This window comes from Tachysurus vachellii, chromosome 10, assembly GCF_030014155.1.
Source record: "Tachysurus vachellii isolate PV-2020 chromosome 10, HZAU_Pvac_v1, whole genome shotgun sequence".
NCBI classification, from domain to species: domain Eukaryota; kingdom Metazoa; phylum Chordata; class Actinopteri; order Siluriformes; family Bagridae; genus Tachysurus; species Tachysurus vachellii.
In genome coordinates, this window is record NC_083469.1 from 22960877 (window position 1) to 22969923 (window position 9047).

Here is a 9047-nt window from a genome sequence, read left to right on the forward strand (position 1 = left end):
TCGGCTTACCAACCTTGCAAGGCGCTCAGGCTTGCAGACTGTGGAGTGGTGGGACGCTTTACGTCGCAGGAAGCCCTCGTGTCTGTCACACCTTCTGGCTCTAGCCTTTTAGTTATGCTGTCATAGCTAGTCTTGCCGGAGTCCCTGTCTGCACTTTGCACATAATTTACATTGTCCATAACCTGATCACAGTCATACCTAACAATTTTTCTCTCTCTCTGTCGAGCTATATATGCCACTCCGGAGCTCCCAGTGTTCTGTTGTAGAAAGGACATTATTTACATTTACACTATTTACTGTAGAGTGTTACCCAAATGGGTTCCCTTCTGAGCCTGGTTGGTTCCTCTCAAGGTTTCTGTCTCATGTGCTCTCAGGGAGTTTTTCCTTGCCGCCGTCAGCAACGGCTTGCTCATTAGGGAAAGGGATAGATATATAATATTTTAAATTTTAAGTTAATCTTCTTTTAAAATTAATTTTAAACTTTAATTCCATACATTCATTTATTTATTTTTATCCTTATTTTTTCTTCTTCTTCTTCTTCTTCTTCTTCTTCTTCTTCTTCTTCTTCTTCTTCTAATTCTTCTTCTTCTTCTTCTTCTTCTTCTTCTTCTTCTTCTTCTTATTATTATTATTATTATTATTATTATTATTATTATTATTATTATTATTATTATATTTATTTTTCTTTCTCTTCTGTTTCCATACTTCTGTAAAGCTGCTTTGAGACAATGGGAAATTTTTAAAAGTGCTATACAAATAAATTGAATTGAATATGAGCCGGGGGGCATGGTGGCTTAGTGGTTAGCACGTTCGCCTCACACCTCCAGGGTTGGGGGTTCGTTCCCGCCTCTGCCTTGTGTGTGTGGAGTTTGCATGTTCTCCCCGTGCCTCGGGGGTTTCCTCTGGGTACTCCGGTTTCCTCCCCCGGTCCAAAGACATGCATGGTAGGTTGATTGGCATCTCTGGAAAATTGTCCCTAGTGTGTGATTGCGTGAGTGAATGAGAGTGTGTGTGTGTGTGTGTGTGCCCTGCGATGGGTTGGCACTCCGTCCATGGTGTATCCTGCCTTGATGCCCAATGACGCCTGAGACAGGCACAAGCTTCCCGTGACCCGAGGTAGTTCGGATAAGCTGTAGAAAATGAATGAATGAATGAATAACACCAAAACAATACGATCAGCTGTGTTTACCACAAGCTTTTGTGAGGCTGTAATTGGTGAACCTTTAACCCTCTTGGGGGGATGCTGCCACATTTAGAAATGTGTAGATAATTAATTGCAAAAGTTAATTGCATCAATCTTTTGTACTTTATTTATACATGGTATAGAACTTTTATGTTGTTAGGAGAAGTGAAAAATATTCACACTTACATTCGCATATTGGTTCATTTTAAATCTGTGCAGGGAATGGACACTACTTACCAGTCTGGACATTACTTATAGACCTATTCATCCACTCATGCTCATTTACATTAAACAAACATAGACAAACTTTCCATTGCACTAAAGGGTTAATAAACTGTTGAGTAATGTTTTTTCAAAATTAGCAGATTAGAACTAAATATACTTTGTTTACATTTTTGCGTAAGAGAGAAAGAAGCAATAATTTGCTTTGTAAAGCACTTGGGGTCTTATTATAAGACTTCCACACAAGAAGAGTCCATGTACACAGTTCTGTCATTTACATAGTTAATGATCATTCTGTCTCTCAGACTATGACAATGAGGAGATTATTACCTATGAGGAGATGGCATTGTACCACCAACCAGCTAATCGCAAACACCCCATTGCTCTAATTGGTCCTCCAAACTGTGGGCAGAATGAGCTCAGACAGAGACTGCTGTCCAGTGATCCTGACCGATTTGGGGGTGCTGTTCCTCGTAAGTATTGGCTGTTGGCTAATTAAGGATTTTTTTTGTGTTGTCTCAGTTTGTCTTCCGTATTATTCTAAGCAAGAGACTGTTTTACTATGAGACACCACACGAAACCGGAGAGATGGTGAAGTGAATGGACGTGACAACCACTTTGTGTCAAAGCAGGCCTTTGAGATGGATGCTGCAGCAGGGAAGTTCATTGAGTCAGGAGAGTTTGAGAAGAACCTCTATGGCACAAGCACAGATTCTGTGCGGCAGCTTATCAATAGTAGCAAGATTTGCCTGCTGTGTCTGCACACCCAGGTGAGAAAGATAGATAAATTTGGGATGATGGATATCAGGGCTTCAATGTCTTCTAATCTCAGTATTGATTGTTGACTGTTCTATTCATTAGTCTTTGAAGGTACTGCGCAGCTCTGACCTCAAGCCCTATATTATCTTCATTGCACCACCCTCCCAGGAACGATTGCGTGCCCTCTTGGCAAAAGATAACAAGAACCCAAAGGTAACCAGTGGGTTTTTCTTTCATTAGACAGGGAGATACTATCTGGTATGTTGTGATCTACATAAATGTTGTATTTCATTATAAGATATTACATTACATTATAATAATCCATTGTAGTACATTTTTATGAGCTTTACTGAATATGGCCAAAAAATGATCACAGTGGCAAATTTATATTGCCTGTACATGGCTATACATGGCAAATACATATATGCACATTTAAGTATAATCTTGTTTGAATACTTTTTTCTTCCTCTCTGTGAAGCCTGAAGAGCTGAGGGACATCATTGAGAAAGCAAGGGAGATGGAGCAGAACTATGGCCACTTGTTTGATGCCGCGCGCTGAGATACCTCTTCCACACAAAACCCAACATAACCATGCTGTGCATGGGCTTTGTGGAGATTGGTGGCTTGTGTGACTGGATAATTGATTACCTGCTGTTTTGGCATTCTATGTAACTATATTTATTCACAATTTGAACTCTTACATGATTGTTTCAGTTCTATTGACTTACCAGACTCTAAAGTTACAGCCCACATTGAGAGCAATATAAAGATTTTACCAGCATATGGTTGTCACAGTAGAGTCTTAGTGCTTCTAATCAACATAATTATAAATAATACAAAATAATTATTTATAATTTGAAAATGATGGTGTCAAAAAAAGAGATAAGGGGTCTAGGATTATCATAAAATCAGCCATTATATATTCTGCAGACCAGTCCAATTAACCGTGCTTGAATTTCTGGATTATTTTTTCAGCTAGAAACTACTTTCTACAGCACAAAAACTTTTTATTTATTTATCATGTTTCTTTTCAACTGCTTTTTGTCCCCCACTGACAAGTATTGTCTTCTGATCTGAATGCTATTTTCCTTGTCAAAAGGGCCTGTTTCTCTCTGAAATTTTCCAAGTGGCTTTTTATCATTCTGTTGTCACTTTCAATAAACATTAGTTTATAATAGTTTACCAATCAGGCAGTTGTTGCAAAATTGGAGGAAAATGGCGTTATGGCATCATTCATGTGCTAAAATTTGAATGGCTTGTGGCTGCAATTTTGTGAAGGACAGATGTGGATCATTCACTTGTCCGAAACATACAGTGGCAAACTTGATAAAACAGAGGCTTTGAACTGTATTATAAGCCTTTCTTATGATGCACCTCTGACTCTTGGTGGATGTACAGTAATACTGCATCCTATCTGAAAAACAGGGCTTCCAAACCATTAAACATTAAACTGCAACAAGAGCCGTTGCCCTCCTCCTTCCAACAGATTAAATTTTATTCTTATGGCAATCAAAACAACAGTAATAACAGTGTGTGGTTGGTTGGTTAATTTCTGTTGCAGTATTCACATGCACTTCCAGAACTCAGAAACGTGACCAGTATTGTAAACAGTATTTTAGAGTAATAACATAAGGTTCAACTACTGAGCATAATATCAGCCTGGGCTTACATTTTGCTACAGTTAATATAAAGTGATGTCTTTTCTCTTGTTTAAACAAAATGTCAATTCTGTCTTGTGTACACATTTTCATTACATGCTTGTTTTGTTTGTCATGCATGCTTTTTATCTGTGATGAGTTGGGGCTCTTAGATCTATGGACTAAAAAGAATTCAGTCACAAAGCTCAAGTGCTATGTGGAGAAAAAAGTGGTATCTGTTTTTGTCACTTGTCCATCTTCCTGTATAGTTCATGAGTTTATTGTAGATGTTCTTTAATTAGATTATCATCAGCAGAATGTTGATTGTTTATATTTAGATCTGTTAAAAGCAAAGGCTATCACTGAAATGTAGAGGGATGGCAAGTATTATCTGGTTAAAAACACTGGAAACAGATTTATTGAATTATACTGTATTTCATAATCATCTTATATATTTATATTGACAAAATAAATAATGGGTTGGCACTCCGTCCAGGGTGTATCCTGCCTTGATGCCCGATGACACCTGAGATGTCAGGCTCACAGGCTCCCCGTGGCCCGAGGTAGTTCAGATAAGCGGTAGAAAATGAATGAATGAATGAATGAATGAATGAATGAATGAATGAATATGAGCCATATGTTAAATCATAGGGTCACGGTGGCTTAGTGGTTAGCACGTTCGCCTCACATCTCCAGGGATGGGGGTTCGATTCCCGCCTCCACCTTGTGTGTGTGGAGTTTGCATGTTCTCCCTGTGCCTCGGGGGTTTCCTCCGGGTACTCCAGTTTCCTCCCCCGGTCCAAAGACATGCATGGTAGGTCGATTGGTATCTCTGGAAAATTGTCCCTAGTGTGTGATTGCGTGAGTGAATGAGAGTGTGTGTGTGCCCTGCGATGGGTTGGCACTCCATCCAGGGTGTATCCTGCCTTGATGTCCGATGACGCCTGAGATAGGCACAGGCTCCCCGTGACCCGAGGTATTTCGGATAAGCGGTAGAAAATGAATGAATGAATGAATGTTAAATCATTCTTTTGCTAACTGATCTGCATATAATATAAAAAAAAAATTAATCAGTGTTAGTTATCCATTTCATAGCTTTGGCAGGCATCAGTTTAGTTGTTGTGTCCTGATTAAAACAATTATGCCATATAAAATCTTTGGCATGGTCAATGCATTCCTTGCACCTGACAGAGAACTGAAGAATGAGGTACAGTGTTGTGCATTTTCTTTCTAAAGAACACCAATAGGCTATTAATTTTTAAGGGCCATATCTGTTTGTAGCTCACCTGACTACTGCCTGTTTATGGTACTCTTTGATGGCCCAAGAGTAACCTAGACATTAAATTTTTCAGGGCGGTCCCGTCTGCCTGACAAATCCACTCCGACATTCACCAAGTTTTATAAGGAGAGGAGGGCTGGAGATTAAGAGGAAGCAAAATATCCTGCTGAGTCTTATTAGGTGACCTCCCATGCAGAGCTCCGTGCTCCACCAGAGACATGGCAGCTCCTGCTTGTGCCTGAATCAAAACACAACCTCCCACATCTACCCAAGCCTGAGCACCATAGCGCCTCCACCTGACAGTCAGTTTTTCAGTGTATTTGCAATTTGCCCACTCGTCCAAATGCACCAAAATGTATGCATTTTATTTTATTTAAACAAAATATATTCATGAAACTTTATTTGTGTTTTATTAGTGTCATAAATGAAAAGAAATTTGAAGAATATGCTGGTTGGTTTAATAAGGTCATTATCTATGTGTGTTTTTTCTGTCAGCTCCACCATTACAATGTCCTAGAGGTTTTTTATGACCTGATTCTCTTTGGGAACTGCACAAATGGCTCAACACCTAAGAAAATAAGTGTCTTATCAGGAGATTTAAAAGTGATGCTTAGTTTCAGAACATGGTCTATTTTATATATTTATTTCATTTTCCCATGACATGGCATTGATGGAGCTTGTAGTCTTTCCTTCCTAAAGTTTAAGGGAGGATCCTTGGAGCGCCCTCTTGCACTCCTCAGCATGTGGGACGTGTGGGAGCCTGCAACAGAGCTGTATTCATAGTGCTTATTTTAAGTGTTCAAATATTTTCTGATACCATGGTACCATTTTCAGCATTGTATCTTAAACTCAGTGACACTGTGTTGATTTTGCGCTCAATAGGATAATCTTACACAACTTGCTGAAGTGCTGTTTACTCTGCCCCTGGAGGTTTACATTGACCCAGCAGCCTTAGAAACCACAATTTGCATGTCTTCAGGCAGCTCGCCCAGCAGATAATGGACATTTTGGAGAAGCTCTGAGTAATGTCCTTCCCTTTTACCCAATTACAGTTTTTCCTTTTCTGTTCCATTTATCTTTTTCTCTTTTTTTTTCTGCTTTTTTCCCTTCATTGCTCATGGTCTATACATGTAAGTCTAAATTAATTTTATATTTATTTTTAAATAACAGTATTAAATTAAATTAGTATTAGTATTAAATAACTACTTTTCTGTACAGATAACCCCAGCACTGAAGTAGTTTAACATCGATCATCCCACAATAATCCCACACTTTTTATAATCTATCCCTCTCTCCCTATTTACATCAGTAGTCTATAGATCAAAAACAGAATTTTTGTAAATAAACATGTAGTTGTATAGTGTTCTTATACTTTAATAAATGTTTACATTTGTTCCTATTACAGTCTAATTCCTCTCCTGTGGGCCCACCACCTGCAGGAGGGACCGTAAGGGGCTGGTGCAATGTGGATTGGGTGGCAGTCGAAGGCGGGGACCTCGGCGACCCAATCCCCGGACACGGATTCTGGCTCTAGGGACATGGAATGTCACCTCGCTGGGGGGAAAGGAGCCTGAGCTGGTGCGGGAGGTTGAGAGATACCGACTAGAGATAGTTGGGCTTGCCTCCACGCACAGCTTGGGCTCTGGAACCCAACTCCTTGAGAGAGGCTGGACTCTCTACTACTCTGGAGTTGCCCGCAGTGAGAGGCGGCGGGCTGGTGTGGGCTTGCTCATAGCCCCCCAGCTCAGCAACCATGTGTTGGAGTTCACCCCGGTGAACAAGAGGGTTGTTTCACTGCGCCTGCGGGTCGGGGATAGGTCTCTCACTGTTATTTGTGCTTACGGGCCAAATGGCAGTGTAGAGTACCCGACCTTTTTGGCGTCTCTGGAAGGGGTGCTGGAAAGTGCTCCAACCGGGGACTCCATCGTTCTACTGGGGGACTTCAACGCTCATGTGGGCAGCGACAGTGACACCTGGAGGGGCGTGATTGGGAGGAACGGCCCCCCAGACCTGAACCCGAGTGGTGTTCTGTTATTGGACTTCTGTGCTAGTCACAGTTTGTCCATAACGAACACCATGTTCGAGCATAAGGGTGTCCATCAGTACACATGGTACCAGGACACCCTAGGAAGGAAGTTGGACAGACTTGGCAGACCCAAACGTACTGTGAGGGTCTGCTGGGAACGTTTGACAGAGTCTCCAGTCAGAGAGAACTTCAACTCCCACCTCCAGCAGAGCTTCAACCAGATCCAGAGGGAGGTTGGAGACATTGAGTCCGAGTGGACCATGTTCTCCACCTCCATTGTCGACGCAGCCGCTCGGAGCTGTGGTCGTAAGGTCTCCGGTGCCTGTCGTGGCGGCAATCCCCGAACCCGGTGGTTGCCCCCGGAAGTAAGGGATGCCGTCAAGCTGAAGAAGGAGTCCTATCGAGCCTGGTTGGCTCGGGGGACTCCGGAGGCAGCTGATAGGTACCGGAGGGCCAAGCGAGCTTCAGCCCAGGTGGTCGTGGAGGCAAAAACTCGGGTCTGGGAGGAGTTCGGTGAGGCCATGGAGAAGGACTATCGGTTGGCCTCGAAGAAATTCTGGCAAACCGTCCGGCGCCTCAGGAGGGGGAAGCAGTGCCCTGCTCACGCTGTTTACAGAGGGAGTGGGAATCTGCTGACTTCGACTGGGGACATCCTCGGATGGTGGAAGGAGTACTTCGAGGTTCTCCTCAACCCCACCGACATGTCTTCCATTGAGGAAGCAGAGGCCGAGGGCTCAGTTGTGGACTCGTCGATCCCCCAAGCTGAGGTCACTGAGGTAGTTGAGAAGCTCCTCGGTGGCAAGGCACCGGGGGTGGATGAGATCCGCCCTGAGTACCTCAAGTCTCTGGATGTTGTGGGGCTGTCTTGGTTGACACGCCTCTGCAACGTCGCATGGAGGCTGGGGACAGTGCCTCTGGACTGGCAGACTGGGGTGGTGGTCCCTCTGTTTAAGAAGGGGGAATGGAGGGTGTGTTCCAACTACAGAGGGATCACACTCCTCAGCCTCCCCGGAAAAGTCTATGCCAGGGTACTGGAGAGGAGAATTCGGCTGATAGTCGAACCTCGGATTCAGGAGGAACAATGCGGGTTTCGTCCCGGTCGTGGAACACTGGACCATCTCTATACCCTCGCCAGGTTGCTGGAGGGTTCATGGGAGTTTGCCCAACCTGTCCACATGTGCTTTGTGGATCTGGAGAAGGCATTCGACTGTGTCCCTCGTGGTGACCTGTGGGGGGGTGCTCTGGGAGTATGGGGTCCGGGGCCCTCTGCTAAGGGCTGTCCGGTCCCTATATGACCGGAGCAGGAGTTTGGTTCGCATTGCCGGCAGTAAGTCAGACTTGTTCCCGGTGCATGTTGGACTCCGGCAGGGCTGCCCTTTGTTACCGGTCCTGTTCATTATCTATATGGACAGGATTTCTAGGCGCAGTCGGGGGCCGGAGGGAGTCCGGTTTGGGGACCACAGGATTTCGTCTATGCTTTTTGCAGATGATGTTGTCCTGTTGGCTTCCTCAAATCAGGACCTTCAGCGTGCACTGGGACGGTTTGCAGCCGAGTGTGAAGCAGCGGGGATGAGAATCAGCACCTCCAAGTCCGAGGCCATGGTTCTCAACCGGAAAAGGGTGGCTTGCCCCCTTCAGGGTGGTGGAGAGCTCCTGCCTCAAGTGGAGGAGTTTAAGTATCTTGGGGTCTTGTTCACGAGTGAGGGAAGGATGGAGCGGTAGATCGACAGGCGGATCGGTGCATCTTCTGCAGTGATGCGGTCGATATACCGGTCTGTTGTGGTGAAGAAAGAGCTGAGCCGCAAGGCGAAGCTCTCTATTTACCAGTCGATCTACGTTCCTACCCTCACCTATGGTCATGAGCTTTGGATCTGAGTTTTGAGTTTCCTCCGCAGGGTGAAAATTCCGAAATGAGTTTCCTCCGCAGGGTGGCTGGGCGCT